The sequence below is a fragment of the Meriones unguiculatus genome, chromosome 6 (assembly GCF_030254825.1).
Source record: "Meriones unguiculatus strain TT.TT164.6M chromosome 6, Bangor_MerUng_6.1, whole genome shotgun sequence".
In the NCBI taxonomy this organism is placed as follows: Eukaryota; Metazoa; Chordata; class Mammalia; order Rodentia; family Muridae; genus Meriones; species Meriones unguiculatus.
In genome coordinates this window covers 106,652,697-106,676,892 of record NC_083354.1, presented here as the reverse complement: position 1 = coordinate 106,676,892, position 24,196 = coordinate 106,652,697, and the positions used below count along the sequence as shown (strand labels likewise).

At 40.8% G+C, this 24,196-nt stretch overlaps 1 protein-coding gene across 1 annotated transcript in view; it reads left to right on the top strand.

Annotated features, from left to right (window-relative positions):
* The first annotated feature begins 782 nt into the window (after positions 1–782).
* Positions 783–24,196, top strand: part of Hnf4g (hepatocyte nuclear factor 4 gamma) — a 131,487-nt gene continuing 108,073 nt past the window's right edge. Inside the window, exon 1 of the mRNA XM_060385805.1 lies at positions 783–1,182. The gene's annotated coding sequence lies outside the window, so the exon portion shown is untranslated. The remainder of the gene's footprint in view (positions 1,183–24,196) is intronic.

Genomic DNA, 24,196 nt, shown 5'->3' with positions numbered 1-24,196 from the left:
TCATTCCTGCAAACACGAGTTTAAACTGATTTAAAAAAAAATCGCAGATCTGTCTGTTCCTGTTACAAACTCTCGGGCAAGGTGACCAGCTCTAGCAAGGATGTGTCAGAGAGCATTTCATAAGGAAGAAGGTTCTGGAAGGCACAGATGGGCGCGGGACAGAGGGAGGGGGAAGTTTTCCCTCTGATACATATGTAAAAAGGTACTTGTAGACTAGAAACCGCGGGCCACTGGAAGGGAAGCGCCTTCTCCCTTCCCTGTCCAGAATTCCTGCATAACACAGCACCCGCAGGAGTGGGTCCACTCACAGGCCCAAGGCGCAATTAAAGGAAGTGCCCATAGGGTCCGCTAGCGGTGTGGCTGCAGTCCTGCCCTCGGGAACCCATTTAATTCCCTCTAACGATACTTCCTCCCTTTTCCTGGACCTCTCGGGCGATGAATTAGATTCTCATCCTAGGATCACAGTCTTCTCCCTGCCACCTGCTCTAAAGCACTTCCTAGCCTGAGTAAATGCAGCCGCGACAAGCTTTTGCGCCTAGGGGAGGGGAAAGCGCCAGGTTTCGGGACTCCCGGTGGCAGGGAGGTGGGGAGCGGTCAGCTCAGGTTGGAGGCATCAAGCCGCGGGGGTCCTCGCCCTGCTGATCGCAGAATCCGGAGTGTGGCAGTCCCTGAGCAATGGCTGCGAAGGCCCCGAGGGTCGCGGTGGTCCAGGCCCGAGGGCTCTGGGAGTCCCTGGCCCGCGAGCCCCAGGGCTGGGGAACCGGGAAATGATTGCTCCCGGGCGGAGGCCGCCTCGCTGCTTTCAGTTTTCATTGAGGCTCGCTGGTTACTGTTTAACATCCCCACCCACGATTCAGTTTGTTTAGTAAATCGATCTTGCTGTGAGAGTCAGGCCCCGGCCCAGTCGCCATTGAGCCAAGCTAATATTCTCCCGGCATATGGTCCCCCAAAATCTTTGCTAGAGATCCGGGAAAACAAACAAACAGACAAAACAACAAAATCCCTGAGCCACCTCTCCTTGGGGCCTAACCCCACCTCCCAGCTGGCAGCAAACTTCCAGGCCCCCCGGACCGTGCACCTCGGGACACCGCTTTCAGGGCGGGTGGGGACCTGCTGCTGGGATGAGGCGCAAGCCGCGCAGCTGAGTGCGACGACGCGGGAGCTTCGGAGCCGCTGGAGTGGGTGAGTCGCTCCGCCCGCCTGCGCCCAGTGCCCGGGGAGGACCCACTCCACGCCTGGCTCCTGTCCTCCACTGGGAGTCTCTTTTCCCCCAAAAGGCGGTTGAGAGGCGGAGCACCCTGATCCCTAGGCCTGATACTGTTTGAAAGCAGATCACCCCAGGCCTCCTCCAGCCCGGTTGGGCTAAAGAAAGACTGGAGGCTGCTGGAGCTTGAGCATGTTCAAGCCCCTTCACCTGGAAAGGGAAAACAGAAGTTGCATTTGTTTGGGTGTTTGGAAAGCTTAGGTGGCTGTCGCTGGTCACATGACTGAGATTTGTTGGTGGTGTTGGGGGATTCCCTGGAGGATTTTTTGGGGGAAGGTCCAAGCTAGGACATATGACTGAATATTAAGGGACCATAGAGGTGTGAGGATTGGTGCTCTGTGCAAAAGCATCCCCTCCTAAGGCCTTTGCTCTAGTTTGCTCCCATATAGTCTGTCAGACATTTGGGGATCAGGCACCTTCTGGTGATGCTGTTGGGAACAACTGATTAGGTTAGGAAAAGGATCACTTCCTTTTGGAAGATTTGACCTATTGGATGTTGAGTTAATCCACGTTTGGATTAAGTGGCAGTCATTCCCGTGCCTAATGGGAGTAAGCCAGTACGTGACAAGATCTGAGAAGTGGCTGTCATGATCCATGCCTCAGGGGGTGTGTTTTTAAGGGTGTTTGCCTACAGAGCTGAAGTACTCCTTTACAATATGAGAGCTAATCTTGGTTTTCATCACAGGACAAGGGCTGGAAAATGTTAAGTACAGGAGCTCAGAACCTTGTGGGAAACCTCAGTGGTGGCAGCACTTCCTGTTTGGACTTTAGTTACTCTCTTCCACTTGACAACTTATTTTACACGTGACTTTTTTCTTGTCCCAAGCATGTGCTATTCCTCCATCTGGGCTACTACCATTCATATCATCTTCCAGTTCCTCCCCTCAGAACCCTCCCTCGGGTCTCACTCTTCTGACCAAGTCACTGTCCGAGTCCCTTGACTGCACTTCAAGACAAATGAGTTGTTGCTGATAAACTAGCCATTGTTTGTTCTTCAAAGCATGGTGGAAATTGATAGTAATTTGCCTTCTCCTTGCTGGTCCCCTGGCTGGTCTTCACTTAAGCATCTACGAATATGGGACCATTCTCGGCAAGCTTTAGAAAGGCACAGCCCTTAACTAAAATGTCACTGCAAAAGATTTCTAGAAACATTCTATTCTGCAATTGTGGCTATAAGTTTATGGGATAGGACAAATTAATTTTAGGGATTAAAAAAAAAAAACAAAAACAATACCCAGCATGGGAATAACTGTAATCTGAGTACGCCATTTTTAAACTTGAAAACTGACAAGCAGATTTTCAACAAGTGGCAGCATCTCAAACACGGGGCTACACACAGCGTTGCAGTCCCAAGAAGAGTGTATTCACTAGAGTGCTTCAGTACTTTCAAAATCTTTGTTATTTTCTATGAAGTCCAGAAGTCATTCCAGTTTGTAGAGCAACATGCAAATCGTAGTAAAATATGACGAGAATGGCTGGCCTCTTGTGTGTAGAGCCTTTGTTGACACTGGGGTGTATGTTTTCACAGTCTTCATGTGTATAGCTCATGAATGTTTTATTGCTGCAAAGACTGCATAATAACTCATATTATAGCAAAGTGCCTACTCTAAGGTAACCATGCTTATGCCGGGCACACTGAATAACAATTTTTAAAATGTTGCCACTCTCTAGTTGAAAAGTGCTTGGCAGTTTGGAGATTACTATGTGAAGATTATTTAAACCATCCCTGGGTAGGTGAGTTCAGGAGTTTGAAAGTTTTGCTTTGCAGGTAAAAGAAGGATTGACAAAGTTTGGGATGCTGTCATGGGCTGGGGATGTAGCTTGGTGGTAGAGCACTTGCCTAGCATGTCCTGTGTTCCCAGGACCGAAGTATTTTTGAGATCCTTAAAGATGCTCCTGTATTTGTTACCATGTGCCCGGGGATGGCTGTAGATTCTGGTTCCTGGTGAGAATGTCAGTATTCTTGGTGCCATGATGGTCTCACAGTAGTTGTGATCAGTGTAGGTAGTGATTTCTATGCTTTCCCTCTTCCTAAAAGAGGATTCTCTTCCTAGGAACAAAGCACCATTTGAAATGGAATGGGCTGTGAATTCATTTTTCTCCTCTTTGTCTACTTTGCCATCTTCATCTTCTTTTTTCCATTTTCCTTTATTTTTTTTTAAATTTTTTTTTTATTTATTTTTTGAGCCCGGCCTCATTTGTCTAATCCTGGCCTATCTTTGAGATTGCTATGAATTAATGGATGGTTTTGAATTTATTGCTTCTTTTTTTCTTCTATCTCTTCAACTCTGGGATTACAAGTATGTCCCTATCATACTTGATTTAGGTTATGATGGAGAATGAACCCAGGGATTTTGTACATGGTAGGTGAACCCTTTACAAACAGAGCTAGCTTCTCAGATCTCTTTGTTTTAAGCACAGGGTAGCCCCAGTTTCCAGGGATTTTCCTGTGCTGGGATTGCAGGAGTTAGCCACCATGCCCTGCTGGCTTCTTTAAAATTATGTAACTGATTTTCCAGAGGGAAGTCTCCAAATCTGGCATTCTGAAATGTCTTCGACAGCCTTGCCTCAGGAAGTAGAGGTAAAAAGAACTAAGTCCCAAACTGACTCCTCTAAACCATGGAATGCTGTCCCTGGTGACTTATGTTGAGGTTTTTTTTTTTTTTTTTTTTTTTTTAATAAATCGCATCACAACATCCACTTAAGTTTCTTAATTTGTACCATTCCTTTAAGTAAATAAATATAGAGCTAAGGAGACAGCTCCATTAGTAAAGTGCTTGCCACACAAGCATGAGGGTATGAATTTGCTCCTCCAGAACCAATGTTGAAAAGCCCAGGCATGCTGGGGAAGACTCTTGTAATCTGAACACATGCAGAGAAGGATGGATACCTGGCATTTACATGCCAGCCAGTCAGTCCTCATCTATGAGCCCCAGGCTGAAGAGAGACCCTGTCTCAAAACCACAAGGTGGATGGTGGATGGTGCCTGAAGTACACCTGTGTTTGTTCTCTCACCTCCATCCACACATGCATGTGGATACACACATTATATGCAGAAGCTCATGTATCCATAAAAGCACACAAAGAAACTCAGTACAGAAGGTCCACAGCACCACATTTACAAAGAAGTTTTCCTGTGTGGGTGGCAACATTTGGTTATGCTGTGATGCATAGTTTTAACTGCAAATACTTCTCTTATTGTAAGGAAGTATCCTCTTTCTTAATTCTGCCACTCATACCCAGGCATGGGTGGTTTCCAAACACCGCTTCCCTTCAAAGCTAAGCCAGTTAAGGAAATAATCATGTATGTACATGCACATATACACATACACATTTTAGTTAATTCTGAGTTCTTAATATACAGGTGAGATTGTTCTAAGCAATTTTCATGTCTCTATAATAATTCTGCACAGTCAGTACTAATCTCCTTATTTTACAAACAGCACAGATGAAGCAGAAAGAAATAAATTGAGAAAGACATTCACAAGGGTCTAAGGCTCCACATACTCCATGTGGCTCTGAGCTAAAAACAAACAAACAAACATGGATGACCTGTGTAGTCATCCCGTTGTTCAAGCCATGGGCATCCCCAGATGAGGGGAAGTGAGGACTGAAACCTTTATACTACAGGCAAAGCTGTGTTCCCTTGTTCTTGGACTGGAAAGGTACTTCCAGGCCACAAGGTATATGTGAGAATTAGTTCCTGCTGTGCCCTGTGCAAAGCTCCTTGCTTACATATTTGGGTTCTGACGTAAGTATCTCAACATGCTCTTGCCCATTCACCTTAAGTACACCTTAAAGAGCAGCACTGCCCATACTTGCCATCCTGTATCACAAGACACTGTGGTGGACTGGGTTGTTTATGTGGTAGAGTCAGCTAGCATGGAATGCCACATTCTTGTGAGTACCTTTCATTAGATCATTGTGGTTTTCTGTCAGATTCATAATTAGTTCAGAATGTATTACCAATGCATTTAAAATGCATTTAAAATGTAGGACAAAATGATTATATTCTGAGACAGGGTCTTTCTGTGTAGCCCTGGTTGTCATGGAACTTGCTCTGTAGGCCAGGTTGGGCTTGAACTCAGAGGTCTGCTTACCTCTGCCTCCTGAATACTGAGATTAAAGGTGTGTGCCACCACTGCCTGGCAATTTGTAATACTTTTTTAGAAATTTATTTTTAGTTTTGAGTTTTATATATATTCATGTGTGTGGAAGCCAGAAAAATGGTGTCAGGTTCCCTGGAGCTGGAATTACTGATGCTGTAAGCCCACTTATTATATGGGAGGTCGGGACAAAAGTCTGGTCTTCGACAAGATCTGTGTGTTCTTTTAAATGCTCAGCCATCTCTTCTACCCTGATTTATATAAAAATCATTAAATGTTATCTATTTTTGTTTCTTCTTACCTCGTGATTGTCATATGTATACAAGCAAACAAAGGGCATATGACTTCAAGAATGTATGAATCCCATAGGCCCTGGATCTCCAGTGATACCAACATATACTGCTGCTGTCTTCACAGAACCTTTGGCTTTTGAGTATGGAGGAAAATCACCCCAGAACTGTTCATTGGCTTGGAACATGTGTTTGGGCCTTGGCATGACCTGTGTGCAAATCTCAGTTTTGTTGAGAGCAAGTTACTTCATGTATCTGTGCAATAATGTACACAGTTGTGAAGCCATATTCCCTTACTCCCACACACTCCAAATAATGTGTGAATTCTTTCATTATTCATAAGAGACACTTTATTTCTTAGATATGACAGCAAAAAGTTGGCACAAACATCTGGACAGTGGATCTCCATCTGCTCTAAGTGTGTTTGCTGACATCACTTGGGCCTGGTGATTTTAGTTTTTGAAAGAATTTCACAGCTTCTGTGTTTAAGTGCTGTCTTTATTAAGGTCTTATTGCTGTGAAGAGACAACATGACCATCTCCTACAAGGGAACTCTTAGAAGGCAACATTTATAAGGGAACACATTTAATTGGGGCTGGCTTACAGTTTCAGAGGTTTAGTTCATTATTATCATGGCAGGAAACATGGCAGAGTTTTGGCAGACATGGTGCTGGAGAAGGAGCTGAGAGTTCTGCATCTTAATCTGTACCACAGGCTAGCTTGGGCATAGGAAACCTGAAAGCCCACCTCTACAGTGACATACTTCCTCCAACAAAGCCACACCTACTCCAGCATGGACACAGGCTTGTTTACTTTAGATATGGTTATGGCTTGCAAATGCAAATGATTTATATTAATTTAGAAATGAGTTAGAAGGATATTACTAAATTCATAGAAGGCAGGAAGAAAGAATAGATGCCTAGGAAGCAAAAAGAATTCAGTATCCCCACCCTCAAACATAAATAATTGACTGGGAAGACAAACATACACTAGTCAGGATGGAATACAAGGTTTGTAATTGCCATAATGCTGTGGAAAAATGGAAGCACAAAAATGCATGTAGCTTGTATCACCCAGAGAGACTTCAGGGAAGAATTAATTCTGTTCTTATTAGAATGTGTTAGGGGGGAATCAGAAAGGTGTTGGAAGAAGGTGGATTTTGTCTGGGGGAGGAGTCCTGCCGGGAGGCAAAATGGGGAGAAGCTTGGGTCCACAGGGAGGCTACAGTGAATGTGGGTGACAATGGTTGCAGCTGATGGGCTAGTCGAAGGGGAGCTGACAAACCATTCAAGTAGGTTGGATTATGACTAGTTTCAGATTTGCAGCATTTTGGAATATGGATTTCAAAAGGCTAGATGAGAGACACAGAAAAAGGGTAGGAAGCTTCACTCAGATTTAAATAACAGTGATGAGGAGATAAGGATGGGATTTAGACTGAGAGAGAGTAGAGAGGCTCAAGTCCACAAAAACTACATTCTCTACATTTATGTGGGGTTAAGGGAGTGAATTCTGTTTGCTTTCCAGGCACCTAGTCTTTCTACTTGCTGTCTGTGCTGTTCATACTATTTCTACAACTTAATGCTTCCTAAATTGAAATCGGCCTACTTCAGGTGCAATGAAACCGTTCATTTGACCACAGTCATTATAAATTTGTATGTTTTCAACTATTGCATTCCTGCACGGGTTCATTTTAAAATCTGATCTGTTCAGCAAAGCTAAAGTTTATTTGGTCATTCAGGAAAGCTGTTTCATAATTTCAAAGAATATGGTTCCCACTTTTGGTTAATTTTCACCTGAGTAATTTTTATTTCCAAGAATTTTTTATTACAATGACAATATTCTCTCTTTTTTTTAAAAACCTCAGCCACCCTATCTCTTCTAAGGTAAGAGAGCATTGTGCAGGAAGGAAATGTGTTAATTTCCTAATGTGCCCACTGAAAAAGCTGTCCTTCCATCATCAGACCCCTCATAATGTGACTTATGACCGCTACAAGCTCAACCCTCTCTTGTTTGATGATGTCAGTTAGCGGAGGAAGACTGATTTGTTTAGTTCCTCAAATGCACTATGCTAGCTATGTGCCATCAAATGCGACATTTCCAGACGTTGGAGCACTCTCAGTGAGAGTCACCACTGTTTTCTCTTGCCAATTTGCACTTACATTGCAAGTCTTCACTTACATGCCGTTTTAAAAAATGTTTCCCAACCTCCTGCCCCCGCATGTCACTTTAATTGCATTTTGTTCTTTCTCTGATCTGTTAATTTTTAACTTCAACAAGCAAGGTGGTTAAATGTTTGATGACTGTCAATCGAACATTAAGGTCTCTGATGGGAGGGGCTTTTTACTAGGAATGCCTACCCTTTAGGATAATCTCAGGAGCATGTATTAACCACCTGAATACGTAATTATCATGGGGAGTGAAGGGACATGTTGGTCACAGGATTAAGATGTATCTTAAGAGCCTTCTTTTATAGCTCTGACTTAAATGTTTTGGAGTAAGTCATGGCTGTCTTCTAAGTTTCTCATGTCTGAGGAGCATACACACAGGAGAATTACTATTCACCAAGATGCATATAAATGTTGAGTACTGGAAAAGTATTGTAGGCACCTGGTGAGAGGCTCATTAACTTTTCTTGAAAGAACTTGCAAAGAAATGATATGTGAATTAGACATTGTTGCATTCACTGACATATTTTTTTTTAAGAACACATGTCTATGACTATGACAGATATACACAGCTGTGTAACCATCCATACAAGGAAGATAACAAACGTTTCTGTATCCATACCCTTCATACCCATTCCCTGGGCCCCTGGGCAGTCATCTTCCTCTGCCACTCCCAGGCAACCTAATCTGAACTCAGTCTACAGGGTTGCCTATTCCAGAATACCATAGAAAGGAAATCCCACAGTATGTGGAATTCTGTGGTTTTCTGTTTGAATTTAGTACACTTACTCTGAGATTCATTCATGTACATAACTTGAAAACCATGTTGGTTATATCCATACATTTGAAACAATCGCCACAATAAAGACAGTGTATCTAACAAACTGAATCTTCCTTCATACTGTTTCTTATATAAGCTTTCACTGCCGTTCTTTTCCTGGTTGATCTATTTTCTGTCCCCAAAATTAGTTTGTCTGGTCTAGGCTCTCATACCCATAGGACCCTACAACATTGTTGTATCTTGTTTCTTTCATTCACTTCAAGTTTACTACTTTTATTACAAATGTGAGCAGTTCTTTTTTAAATGTTTTGCTGAAGAGCGTGACACCTGTAGAAATGTCACAATTTGTTTATTCTCTTGCTGATGGACGTTGGCTCATTTCCAGTTCTTGGTTACTTCAAATGAAACCACTATAAACATTTTTGTACAAAGTCTTTGTGTGCACATGTGCTGTTGTCTCATAAAATCACCCAGGAGTAGAATGGTGGTTCTGACAGAACAAATCATTCAGTGGGTTCTAGAGTACATTCACTGTCTTAGGTTCCAAAGGACAGTATTGAAGGTTTACAGTTTCTTCACATCTTTACCAACCAGGAGTATGAGCGACCTTGACTTTAAATATTCTGAAAGCATAGGGTGACACCAAATGCAGTCTTAATTTTTGTTTCCTTTGTGGTTAATGACGCTGAGAATCTCCTGAGCTGATTTAGAAGATGAATTTTCTCCGGTAGAACTGTTCTCGAAATTTTATGCATATTCGCCACTTTTTAAATTGAGTTGTCTTGCTGTTAAGTTGTAGCATATCTGTCTGTCTATCTGTCTATCGATTTATCTATCCATCTTCTACTATCTACTTATCTATCTTCTGTCTGTCTATCTATCAAATTGGTAGATCATTTGTAAGAGAGTTTTTGAAAATATTTCCCCTTCACATGAATTTATTCCTACATAAATGTAAAATTTGATATTAAAAAAGAGAGTTGAGAATATTACCATCACAAGTGTGACTAACACATACAAGTGGGGAAAATAGTCTGTTTTATGCAGCAGTGTAGTGGGAAATAGTAAGAGCTGGCATGTTTAGAAATATAAGAAGACTGACTATCAACACCTTTGTGTGTCATCCTAGATAGTCTAGACTTGCTGTAGTGAGTAGTGATACAAAACAAAGCAACATTACGGTACTGATGGCAGTAATTGAGGCGGAGACTTTACAGAAGTCTTTTGAATGCACGGTCAACATTAAACAGATTTTTGATCTAGCGTTCTATCTCTGTCAGTCCTTCTCTGTCTCACTGTGTCTCTGACTCTCCCACTTCATCCCCTTTACCCTCTCCCTGTCCCTATCTGTGTGTGTGTGTGTGTGTGTGTGTGTGTGTGTGTGTGTGTATAACCACTTAAGGGCATATGAAGAAAAATGACATGGCTTAGGTTGTCCATGCTCAAGAAGGTGCACCTATTTTTGCTCTATTTGGAAAATGAGAATCTACAGTTATAGAACTGTTAGAATAAAAATCCCAATCACAGAGGCTTTCTAGATCCTGTGAATCTTATTTTTCTTCCCAGGATATTTGTATTTATTATTTACTACAATTTATTCACTTTGTATCCCAGCTGTGGTCCCCTCCCTACTCTTCCTTCCAATCTCACCCTCTCTCTCCCTTCTCTGGCTATGCTCCTACCTTAGTCCACTGATAGGGGAGGTCTTCCTCCCCTTCCCTCTGACCCTAGCCTATCAGGTCTCTTCAGGACTGGTTACATTGTTTTCCTCTGAGGCCTGGCAAGGTTTCATCTCTAGGGGTAGGTGATCAGAGAGCCTGCCACTGAGTTCATACCAGAGACAGCCTCTACTTCCCTTACTAGGGATCCACCTGGAGACTGGGTCTATGGGCTACATCTGAGAAAGGATTTGTGGTCCTCTCCATGCATTGTCCTTGGTTGGGGTAACAGGTCCCCAGGGCTTTGTTTTATTGGCTCTGTTGGTCTCCTTGTAGAGATCCTGTCCCCTTCAGGTCTTTCTATCTCCCCCTTCTTTCATAAGATTCCCTGCACTCTGCCTAAATTTTGGCTATGAGTCTCAGCCTCTGCTTCAATACCTTAACCAATAGAGTCTTTCAGAGTCCCTTTGTGGTAGGCTCCTGTCTGTTTCCTGTCTTCTCCTGGTTCAGATATCTATCATGTTTACCTTTCTGAATGATTGAACATCTTCCCTAGGGTCCTTCTTCTTGTTTAGCTTCTTTAGGAGTATAGGTTTTAGTATGTTTGTTGTATATTATGTGTCCAACATCCACTTATAAGTGAGTGTATACCATGTGTGTCATTTTCCTTCTGGGTTACCTCATTCAGGATGATCTCTTTTAGTTCCAGCCATTTGCTTGCAAATTTCATGATTTCCTTGTTTTTAATTTCTGGGTAGATTTCCCTCTGTAAATGTACCATGTTTTTTGTTGTTGTTGTTGTTGTTGTTTTTGTTTTGTTTTTTTTTTTTTTCATTCCATTCCTCATTTGAGGGACATCTGGGTTGTTTCCAGATTCTGGCTATTACAAATAGAGCTGCTATGAACATCGTTGAGCAAATGCCCTTGTTGTATAGTTGAGCATATTTCAGATATATGCCTAGGAGTGGTAGAGCTGGATCTTGAAGTAACACTATTCCTAATTGTTTGAGAAAACACCAGATTGATTTCCAAAGTGGGCATACAAGTTCACATTCCCACCAGCAATGGAGGAGGGTTCCCCTTTATCCCCATCCTCTCAGCTTGTGTTGTCACTTGAGTTTTTGATCTTAGCCATTCTGATGGGTGTAAGGTGAAATCTCAGGGTTGTTTTGATTTGCATCTCCTTGATGGCTAGTGAATTTTCTTTTTTCTTTTTCTTTTTTTGTTATCTAGCTATTGGTGAACAAAGTGAAATTAAATCTGTTTGTTAATTGGTGAAGAGGAAAAAAGCAACAGCATGATCAGGTCTTTTTTTTTAGAGCATTATTTGTAGTAGCATCTCAAAAGGAGTTTGGAGAGCTTACTTGTTCATTGTTTGGTTCAATCCATTCTATTGATACTTTGCTGTTCAGAGCCCTGAATTCTTTGTCCATATTGGGCCACTGTACAACTTGTACTTCATGTGGCTGATTTCACAAACATGAAAAAATATACCCAGTTTGGATATGAACTTCTCCCCTCCTTTTCTCCCTCTCTCATTCTTCCTTCCCTTTCTCCCTCCGTTCTTCCCTCTTCTTTCCCCCCTCCCTCTACTGTTTTCTGCATTGCACTTCGAAGTTTTGAAGGCTTCTCATTTGCTGCCTATTTTTTTTCCCTTCAAGGCTTTTTCATAGATTCTTTTCAAGGTAAAGTGGCAAGAAAGCTGTAATCCAGAGTATACAAACTAATTACTCTCAAGTGTAGGACTTACACAATCAAACTATATAAGCAGGAGACTTGTTTCAGTGGTTATGAGCACTGGCTGCTCTTCCAGAGGACATGATTGAATTTCCAGCACCCACATGGCAGTTCACAACTGTCTGTAACTCTAGATTCAGGGGGTCAGATATGACTTTCTGGCCTCTCAGGGCATCAGGCAAACAAGTGGTCTTCAGACATACATGCAGGCAAAACGCTCATACCCATAAAATGAAATTAAAGGCTTTTTAACCTAGAAAAATAAATAGGGATTAATAATTAACTATAGAAAGTGTGTATGTATTAGCACGTGTTATTATTAACATCTTTTGTAAAATTGTTTAGTGTACCCACATTAAATCTAGTTATGGATTAAATTCCTAATACTTAGATGACTTGGGACCACTAGGCCTTGGAATCAAGTAGACTTTACTTAGCCTGTATGGCTCTGTGCACAACAACTATCTTACGTGAGCATGGCTTTACCCAGCGCACAGTGTGGTGAGGTACACTGGGCCTTTACAACACCTAGTGTTTCTGGCTGAAAGCAAACATCCTCAACAAATATTGAGACTATTTGCTATCTTGACTCCTTATATTAGGTTAATATCCCCATGAAATATCCCTATTTCCACCGACTTGATACACAAACATACTACGCGGTAATTAGCAACTACCATAATTATTTTCCGTGTGTCATTCAATAAAACCTGCACACGTGGGCCCTCATGTAATCTTTATGCCAAGTTTTCATGGAATAAACGTTACTATTTCCATTTAACAAGTGTGGAACCTGAGTGAGAGATAGGCTCCATTGCCATTTGAAACCTCATAGACAGTATTAGTATAAACATGAGTCAAAACCCTTCAGCTCCAAGGTTCAAGAAGTTCTTCTGATGATTTAATAACCTAACATGTTCTGAACTGTTAATCTCCTCTCACTCTTCTACAGTATCTTTTAAAGCTAAGAAAGAAATAAGCTAACTGAATTTTCTCACTCTTGGTGTTCTACCACTACTTAAAATATGAATGGTTTTACTGTTCTCATTTGAATGTACATTAGTTTTCTGTCTCTCCCATTAAATTTGTTTATCTATTAGTTTGGGAGAGAATCTTGCTATCCAAGAACTTATAGCAATCTACAAGCCTCCTCCTTCAGCCTCCCAAGTGCTGGCATTTACGTCAGGATCATCTGTACCTGAATTTAGAATTTCGTTTACACACAAAATTATGGCAGACTGACTTCTGAGACATGTTAAACCCCACATTTAAGCTTTTAATAAAAACTAATTTATTATATTAGGAATAAAAATTATAATAGTTGTATGCTTAATGAAATGAAAACCTGATGCTTATGGTATTAAAACTTGTCTATTAATAGTTTTACACAATGATTTGAAACATTTTGAATATTCATTTAATTATAGATGTGTACACACTATGATCACATCCTCAGGGATCACAATGATTAGTTTAAATTTTCTTTGATTAGTAAGTACTTAATCAAGAAACTTCTTAGGGAACAATTTAAGAAGTCTATGTATATTGCACACTGATTTGTTTTCTTCATTTGGGTAGTCAGCACCTTTCCAGACAAAGAATCAAGCTTCCTGAAAGTATTGTCATTATGGGGACACTGGGCATGAAAACCGAATGTCTGTGTGTGCACTGAGCACACAAGGTCCACGAGTCATGTTTTATTACCAAGTAGAGGATGGCATAAACTCATCTCTTCTTAGTCCTGGAATCAGGAGGTTCTGGTCAAGGCAATCATGGAGTTTAATTTGTGCATTTTTTTAATGCCTGCCTTTGCCTTGTGTCTTCACAAGATTGCCTCTGGACCTGTCTGTACCCTAATCTTTTAGAAAAACATAGTACCTCCTCTTACCTTAGTTACCTCTTTAAAGAGACTATCTCCAATAACAGCCATTGTGTAAAGGAGTTAGGACTTCAGCATATGAATGTTGCTCAGTCCACCCTCAGGTGACACAGGACAGAGGAAACTCTACCTATAACTACAGGACAAGCACAGAGTGAGCTAGTCTCGGTGTAACTTCAGATATTTTAACACTTATTAGGCTGTAGGCACATATTGGCTTTAGAGTATAAATTAACTCAACCTAATAAATATTTAGATCTCAAATTACTTATATTAACCCATAGAGGGAAGGTTTTACTGTGCTTTATTCTTGCCCAGATCGGCATTTTCCTCACTGCTTGTATTCTGTACCATCCTTTTTGAGCATTACCTCCGGCTAGGTCAAAGGACAGGACTAATGTAGCTTAAGGATGACACCTAAAACCAGTCATTATAGGCTATAAAACAAAGACCCTCTAGTGAGGAGGCCACTGGTATCTCCTTTCTTTACCCAAACTGCTTCTACTGACTGCTACTTCTGTGTGACAACTCTTCCCCACAGTGTCCTTGGTAAGGACTGTGCAGTGTGTAATCAAGAGGAGGCAGGAGGAAGGGCTGTAGCAGGTGTGTTTGTGTCACTGACCAGAAAGCAAGCTAAATGCCAAAGCAGGGCTCACAGGCTGAGTCTCTTCTTGAGGAGCAGATTAGGGCAGACTTTCCTTCAGGCTGCAGGTCCTTAGACAGGCCTTTAACCATCTCCTTAATCTAAAGAGATGCGCTTAGGTAAAAAGTGTTGAATTAAGGTATGCAAAACTTTCCAGACTGCTAAACTGTTATCACTCTTGAGTTAATGGGACGCAGGCTCACAGCAGACCATCATTTGTGGTGATAGAGGAGCCAAAGTCATCCGCCAATTGGAAAAGGAAACTCCCATAGTGGCATCTCTTGTCCTCTGGTTAAAAGAGATAAACAAATAACATTTTAAAGGAACGGAGGGAACTTTCTGTGCTCCAAGTTATGGGTGAAACAGAGTGATCCAGAGTTTTTCAAATAGAATTCTGACAGCTCAGGTGGCATGAAAACTCTCTAACCCACTTTGTCCAACACTTTAATGCTCTTAAAAGTAAAGGTAACTATAAATCATGTGTGCTTTGGAACCCTGTGCCATGCGTGTGTTTGAAAAAATGGTTGATCACTTGGGTAAGTATGTCTTTAGGTAGCCTGCAAGAAAAGGCTTAGGAACACTAGTTAATATGTTTAGAGCTAACTGTCAAGTGTTAACCTATTGCTTTTACTTTTTTCTTAACTGAAGATATTTCATTTTTGAAGCTGAGAAATTGAGAAAGTTACACTTGTAGAGAAATGGACATGACTGAGCTAACCCCCAACTCTACTTTTTTTTTCTCCATTTATATATTTATTTTCAATCACTTTACATCCCTATCCCAGCCCCCTCCCTCCTCTCTTCCCAGCCCCACCCCACACCTCCCTCCTCCCATTCCTCCCTCTCCTTTTTCCTAGAGAAGCAGAGGCCCCCAATTGGTACCAATCTGCCCTTGCAACTCAAGTCACAGCAGGACTAAGCCCATCTTCCTAACTCTACTTTTAAAGAAGAAAAAAAAAACATTTTTACATGTGTTTGTGTCCCCATAGAGGTCAGAAAACGGCACTGGACCTCTTGGATCTGGAGTTAAAGGTGGTGGCGTACTTCTCATACTGCTGGATACCTGAGCTGGAAACCAAACTCTGGTCCTCTACAAGAACAATATGTGCTCTTAGCCACTGAGCCACCTCTCAAGCTCTGAAGTGAAGAAGTTTTAAAATCAAATGATATCAACTATTTTAGACACTCTAATATTTTACCCATATCCCACCAAGTGCCAGCTTCCTGACAGATGCATCTGGACTCATGCCAGACAGAGTAGCCTAGCGTCCTATGTTTTGTAGCTTTTTCATTTTCCTTATTCTGTGGTGTGTCTTTGTGTGAATACATAGGAAATAATTTACCGAGCCCACTACTGGTGAACATCTATGTTGTTAGAAATAAAACTGTCTTTCACTGGACCAAGCCTCCCTTTATCATCATGTTCCCAAGAGTAGAATATCTAGGTGCTGCTGAAATACATATATTTACTCAGTATTTATTTGTTAATATTTGAGAGCAATTTGGGGTATGAAGACAAATATTACTATTTTGTGAGTTTGTAAGAATACGTTGCCATCATTCAAAAGGGGAGAAAGTTATTTAGGAAGATGAGGTCAAAGTTAAGTTTAGAAACTCAAAACAAATTTCAAATATGAATATAAAAATTTTGTTTTACAAATTGTTAAAAAAAATTACTACCAATCCAAAAGGACTAAGGAAATAAAGAGGCGGAACCAGAGTTGAGTCTAGAAATTGAAATAATATATTCTTCATGCTTTGATCATTGATTTTTGTAGAAATCTACTATACACCCCAATTATGTAATATCTGTTCACATAAATCTATTCCTGAGGTGTTTGTTTTTTATTACCATAATACCTATTTTGGCTATTGATACCTTTCACCTCCATTTCTCCTTCATTTCTTTATGACACTGTTTCTGCCTGAAATTATATTTTTGTCTGGATTCTTTCCTTATCTTCCCACCCCAACTCTCTGAACCATTTCTTCCTTAGTGAGTACTGGGCAGACATGAGTCACTGACAAACAGGCATTCATGCTAAGGAAGGAAGTGAAAATATACCCTGCCAAGACGGTTACCAAGCAATTCATGCCAATATCCATGTAAGCACACTTTATGATAATCTACTGCGTGATTTTTTTTTAAATAGCAGTAAATTTTAAGGAATTTAAGCTGTTCCTCTAAGTTTATCATTGAGATCCTCTCAGTGTAATTTTCTTTACACTAATTTGACACTTCTTTTATATCCTGTCCTGTGCTTCTGAACCAGGAAGTGAGCTCAAAAAATTCCTTCAGCAGGCTGTCATGCATAGTCTTTAAGCAGCTTTTATTTTTCGAGGTGTGTCAGCAATGAATGTTTTCTTGCTGGGACACATACATTATAGTTCTATAATGTACAGGTGTGGAACTTAATAGTATACAGGTATGGCGAAAGGGACAGTGTTTCCACTATTGCAGCTTTTGTTTAGTGGAGGACAGAAGGCTGTTTAGTGAAAAGCAGGTAAGCAGAGAATGATTGGCTGTGATCTAGGGAACTCCCTGGCTGATGGAACCCCCATAGCAGACTTTGAGAGCATTAGAATAAAGACAGTATCATAATGTTTTTCCCAGCGATATTGGGATAAAGAAGCAGAATGATTTGTTCTTAATGTGAGACAATAATCACATTAAACACTTATATTTTTATATAAGTTATCATATCTTAATTTTTGAAATTATTTTTTTAATTTAAAATAAATTATGGGTACTTAGTGTGCCTTCTAAGTATGGTTACTTAGCCTAGATGTATCTCTGTAAGTGTACAGAGTGTGTGCCTGGTGCCCATGAAACCAGAAGAGGGCAATGAATCCTCTGTAGTTACAAAGAGTTGTGAGCTGCCATGTGGGCACTGAAACTGGAAACTGGTTTCTTGAGAATTGGACAGTACACCGGACTACTGATTCATCTCTCCAGCCCCAAGTGATTACGTTTTAAAAGAAAAAAGTTTGCTAGCACTAGCTATTTGAGCTATTTGCAGGTCTTATTACTATGTTGAACATTTGATATGTTTAGTTGTATTTAATCTCAGCCCCAGAGGTTAGGCAACCAATGAGCTCGTGTTCTGGACGGGGACTCTACTAAGAAACTACATCCCAGCTCCCTCCTGTGTGCTTTTGTTTTAAAAGTATCCAAATAATTTTTAGTTTCTGAGGATTATTGCGTGAGCTGTGATGCTGAGCATCTGGCATGCATCTCAACTTTAGTCAACTCAAGGAATAAAGGTGTATAGAACTGAACATTTTTGGTACTCGGCACAGATCCTGACACACATTGGGTTACTTGGTAAGTGGTTGTTGAGTGAAGGCATACTTAAATTAAACAGGTTGAATGGTTAAGGTATACTTTTTTTTTGCATAGCTTGTGGCAGGCAGTGTGAAGCGAAAGGGAAGATAATGACATACGGTATTTCATTAATTATAAACACGCATGTGTGCAAGCAGTACAACAGCTTCTACTTTCATTCTCCCTGACCCACGAGAGTTTGTGCCTTTTAAGTGAGCAGTTCTTTGGCAAAGTATGTTCTCTAAGTCAGGTCTTAAACATGAAAGGAAGAAACATGTTCAGTGTATCAGACAGGGCATGAGCTTTTGCAACAGAAGAAACTGGCAAACTACAGTGGGTGCATGAGGAAAATGTTTTCCTCTGGCCATACACTGGAGTAAAGCCTTGAAGCAAGAAGAAATGAGCCGGAAGTGCTCCCATCAACACTGCTGAAGCTCAGAAACAACTTCAAAGGAAAGGAAAACCATAGAAAGATATTGAGTGAATACGATGAGTTTCACTCAATTAAATTTCACACAATTTAAAGTGATAGAAAATAGAGATGCTTTGTTTATATAAGTAACACATATTGTGGCCTTTACATTCTATTTATTTACTTACTTAGTGTGTGCATGAGCGTACACGTGTGTATGTACACCTGAAGCCAGAAGACAAACTTCTCTCCTACCATCTGCGTTCTGACAGAACTCAGTTCTTAGAGGCAAGTTCCTTTACCTGATGATTAATCTTGTCAGCCCATTCTCTGTGTTTTATGAAGGAAGGAATAGGTATAGGACAGCATGACGGTTCAACGGATAAAAGTGCTTGCCATTTGTCTCAAAAGCCTGGTGGCCTGAGTTTGTGCTTCCACATCCATGTAAGGGTGCAAAGCAATGACTAACAAAAACAAACTTGTGCTACGGCGAGTGAAATACCCCCACACCACCACACGCGGGCCATACACAATTATAGTGAACAAACAAGCAAACAGAGGGGCTGGAGAGATGGCCCAGAGGTTACAGTGCTCTTGCAGAGGACTAAAGCTAAGTTTCATGAACCCGAGTCCGGCTGCTCACAAACCAGCTGCAGAGAGCCTTCCCTTCTTCTGGCCATTGCAAATACCTACACTCATGTGCGTGAGTGTTTGTGTGTGTGTGTGTGTGTGTGTGTGTGTGTGTGTGTATACACGCAAGCGCACACATGTGCATACTCACACACAAATGCATACTCTTAATTAAAAATGAAATATAAAATTAAAGTGTTAATAAAGTATTATTAGGACTCGGATGTCTTCGGGGATGATGTTGTGCTCATGGTCACTCCTAAGTTAGTAACTGCCATTACTCAGGCTTACCGAATGAGAAATCCATGATGCTGGTCCGTGAGATGAGCAGCAAGTAATACAATCAGATTGATTCAGCCAGGACAGAAGGAGCTTCGCCTAGAAAGTGAGAACTGGGCTGCTGTCTAAATGAAAAGTTGGAACTCAGTGTGGGAAAGAAGAACGGAGGAAGGACATTCCTAACAGGGAACCTGATATCCCAAGACCTTGTAGTACCTGATGGCAGTAACTCTGTGGACGGAAGAGAAAACAAAACAAAACAAGCCAACAGAGCTGCCCAGAGACAAAAAGAAATATTGTGAAAAGCATTACTTGAGAAATAGCAGAGGTCGTAATGAGAATCTTGCAGATAATATTCTGGCTCCGCCTTCCCAGGGGATGATCAGAAGTGAGCAAATCCTCTCTTCACAGTTAGGAGGAAAGGACTAGACAGTGGTGGGTTTTGTTTGCTTGTTTGTTTGTTGTTTTTCGGGCAGGATTTCTCTGTGTATCCTTGGCTGTCCTGGACTTGTTTTGTAGACCAGGCTGGCCTCGAACTCACAGCACTCTACCTGACTCTGCCTTCCTGAGTGCAGAGATCACAGGCGTGTACCACCACTCCCAGCCTAGACAGTGTTTGTAACAGCCGAGGAAGTATCATGAATGCTCAGATGAGGGTCCTACTGGAAGAGCCAGAAAGAGGGAGAGTGGTAGTTGAGGCATTTTAAAGGTAGGATGACAGTGATTTGGTAGTAGATACAAGGAAAGTCAAAAATATTTCTCAGGAGTGATTTTTGGGCCAGAGTTACCAAGCCTGTCACCAAGCCTGAAGTCTCTTCCCAGAACCAACATGGTGGAAGGAAAGAACTGATTCTGAAAATTGCCCTATGACCTTAATATTCACTCTGTGGGACACAGATGCCATCTGTGTATTGTCTATTAGATTCAGACAGCGAACATTTATACATTTCAGGCTTTTGAAAACACACACTGACTTTGTATTCAAAACATGTGCTTCTATTTATCATCTATCTAATCATTTATTTGTCAGTCTGTCTACCTATCTATCCTATACCCTGAATGTGCTATGTAGCTGTTTCACCTTAAAATTCTGACTTTCCTGCCTCCATCCCTCAAGGGTTAGGATTGTGTATACAGCACTACCCAGGCTTGGCTCTCCAAAGCTTTGTTCTCACAATGTTTGTATTGTCTCAGCCTGAGGTCAGCCATACAATGGGAAATCATGTTTTCCTTTTTCCTACTTCTGGGAAACAGGCTATCAAGGCAGCCATTCTGTATCTCCATTTCTCTTTCCCATTTTAGTTTCTGATGTTCATCCTTTCCAGCCACCAAAGAAATCTAGGGCTGATAACCAACGCTGTAGATGAGGGCTGGTTGTTTCCTCACCGTGGTTAAAATATTACTCTCATAATGACTAGAAGTATCTGTTAGAGTTGTTCCGAGATTCATAAAGGGTGCTCTGTGTTTTGCATTCTTTAAGAAGGGGAAACTGACCAGGGCCAAAAATATCAAGTCTAAGAACAAAATCTAGAAGTTCAGCAATTAAAGTCCCGTGGCTAACCTCACCTCCGACAGCACTAAAGAAGCCCTCCTGTGTGTGAGCCAAACCCTGAAAAAGATAGGATGAACTGCGTACAGGTGAGGGTTATCTGCATAGCTGAGTAGGCAGAAAAATAGTACAATCCAGAATTTGTATTCAGCATAAAATCACACCCAGGAAGTGAGGAATATTGAAAGGAGAATCCTTCTCACTGGACAGACTTGGCTGTTTTTCATGGCACACAGTCTAAGCTTTTAGACACATTTGTTTTTAAACAAAACCTTTGGCTGGCTAAAGCTGGCAAGAGAGACTACAAACCCTGTCATGAAAACAGGATTCTTGAAAAGGGTCAGAGAACTAGAAAGGGATAAGGAAAACAGAAAGAGGAGGAGAGTGTCGTAGTGAAGACAAATTCCGGCTGTAGTGGAAGAAAAGGGAAGGTTATCTCAAGAAAATAGCTCATCTAACTCTCTGTGCTGCCCAGTTCTGTACCTCAACTTGACACAAACTGGAGTCATCTCAGAGGAGGGAACCTTGATAAGACAGGGACCCAGTTAAGTCTTCAGGGCAGGTCCTTCAACCCAACACTTCCAACCGAATTATTTCGGCCCTTTAAAAGTTCTTTTTTGAGTTTTTTTTAATTTTTATTTATTTATTTTTTATTACAGTTTATTCACTTCGTATCCTGGCTGTAGCCCCCTCCCTGGTCTCATCCTAGTCCTACCCACCCTTCCTCTTCTCCCCCTATGCCCCTCCCCTAGTCCACTGTGTCCGCCTCCCCTCTGTGGCCTGGCAAAGTTACACCCCCCAGGGGGAGGTGATCAGAGAGCCTCACCACTGAGTTAATGCCAGAGAAAGTCCTAGGTCCCTTTACTAGAGAACCCCCTTGGATACCAGTATTCTATGGCCTACATCTGAGAAGGGGTTTTAGGTCCTTTCCATGCATGGTTCTTGGTTGGGGTATCAGTATCTGCAGGGGCCCCTGACCCCAGTTTTGTTTGTTTGTTTGTTTGTTTGTTTGTTTAGTTCTCTTGGTCTTGTGCAGCTCCAGTCCCCTCCAGGACTTTCTATCTCCTCCTCCTTTCATAAGATTCCCTGCACTCTGCTCAAAGTTTGGCTATGAGTCTCAGCCTCTGCTTCAATACCCCAATTATTAGAGTCTTTCAGATGCCCTCTGTGGCAGGCTCCTGTCCTGTTCCCTATCTTCTCCAGCTTCCAATGTCTATTGCGTTTGCCCTTCTCAATGAGGATTGAACATCTTCCCTAGGGTCCTCCTTGTTGTTTAGCTTCTTTAGGAGTACAGGTTTTAGTATGTTTATTATATACTATATGTCTATGCCCACTTATAAGTGAGTAAATACCATGTGTGTGTTTCTGCTTCTGCGTTTCCTCACAGGATGATCTTTTCTATTTTCAGGCATTTGCCTGAAAATTTCATGATTTCCTTGTTTTTAATAGCTGAGTAGTATTCCATTGTGTAAAATGTACCACAATTTCTGTGTCCATTCCTCTGTTGAGGGACATCTGGGTTGTTTCCAGATTCTGGATATTATGAACAAAGCTGCTACAAACATGGTTGAGCAAATGTCTTTGCTGTATAGTTGAGCCTATTTTGGATATATGCATAGAACTGGAATAGCTGGATCTTGAGGTAGCACTATTCCTAATTTTCTGAGAAAGCTCCATATTTCCAAAGTGATTTGTACAAGTTTACATTCCTACTAGCAATGGAGGAGGGTTCCCCTTTCTCCACAACCTCTCCAGCATGTGTTGTCAGTTGAGTTTTTTATCTTAGCCATTCTGATGGGTGTAAGGTGAAATATCAGGCTCGTTTGATTTGCATTTCCTGACCATTTCATTAAAAATAGAATTCAGTTATGAAACAAAAGAAAATAAACCATTCACTTAAGTAACTAATGTTTTGTGAAGAAACCAGAAATTTAAAATATTAAAAAAAATGAATAATTACAACAATGCCACACACTAAAAGTAGAATGTAACTGATGTAAAAACAGAGGGGAAAGGCTGAAGGTATAGCTCACACCAGGTAAGAGCACTTCATACTTTTGCAGAGGACTTCCTGCACCCACATGCTGGCTCATAACCTGTAAATACAGTTTCAGCAAACCCAATTTGTCTGAGCTCTGAACATTCCTGCATGCATAGAGTATACATACATATATACTTAGGCAACACACATACACATGAAATTTAATAGGTAAATATTTTTTAAAAAAATATTTAAAGGGGAATTTAAATATTGTATGCTTCTTGTAAATAAGGAAACACGGTGAAGAATTGCATTAAGCCTCCATGTAAAGGCTCAGAAATAGAACACAAAATAAATTAAGATAAAAGAAAAAAAGGCATATTAGTAAGAAATTAATGAAGAAGAAATAATTATAACATATTCACAAAAAACCAATATAAAATAACCTTACAAAACTGAAATCTCCCAACAAAATGCTTCCAGGAAAAGAATAATGCCGTCATTACAGACACACATAGGAGCTCACATACACAGTAAAAGTTGGATATAACCAAGTCGCAGTAGAGACTGCCATGGTAAAATAAGAGGAGCATGAGCATCTTTATAGTCACGTATTACATTTTAAATTATATCTACAAAATGTAACTTATCAAACACCAGCTGGCCATGGTGGCACGTGTGCTAATCTGTCAATCAGGGGTGAAGCAGAAGAACCCCTAGACAGGGTCAACTTGGGTTTTACAGTGAAATCCTGTTTTTTTGTTTTGTTTGTTTTGTTTTTTGGTTTCTAGAGAAGCCAAAACCAAAAGGAAAAACTGCTATAGGCATGCTTAAAGTAATTTTGTTCCATAACAACAAAATAAAATTTAAAATTATTTTCTGATATAACAAGTGGTGAATATTTATTTTAGCTTTTAAAATGGCCTACTAAAGTAGCGATATAAATTAAAAGGTACCTTAGATCAATGGGAAAATGAATTTTTTTTAAATGTGGGAAACAACATTATTTTGGAAAACTCTCTAAGTGGATAGCCCTATTGCACCTGAAAAGACATCTTAAAAATAACTTTTTTTTTTCTCACGTGGCTCATGAATGTAAATGTCTATCACATCTCTCAGTGAAGGTTCCAGAAGGATACCTGGTTCATTTTCACAGCATCTAATAGGTCAAACGCATGAAAATTTAACTCAAGAAGAAGAAAACGGAAGAGTAGCTCCAGAGACTGAGGTAGGAGAGTCACCTGATCTAGGCAGTGAATTCCACATCAGACTGGGCCACACAGTGTAATCTTTTCCAAGAAACAAAAGAAATATCAGTTGGGAACACTGATAATTAACAAACTAATAAAATAAGCAAAAGAGCACATAAGAAGATATCTTTCATATTTCTCCATGAAGGGGTTTCTTTTTGAAAAGAGGTACTTACATGAAAAGATAGATACTTCATTGAAGTGAAGCCTTTTCTTCATGGAAAGTCACCATAAAAGAATAACTGAC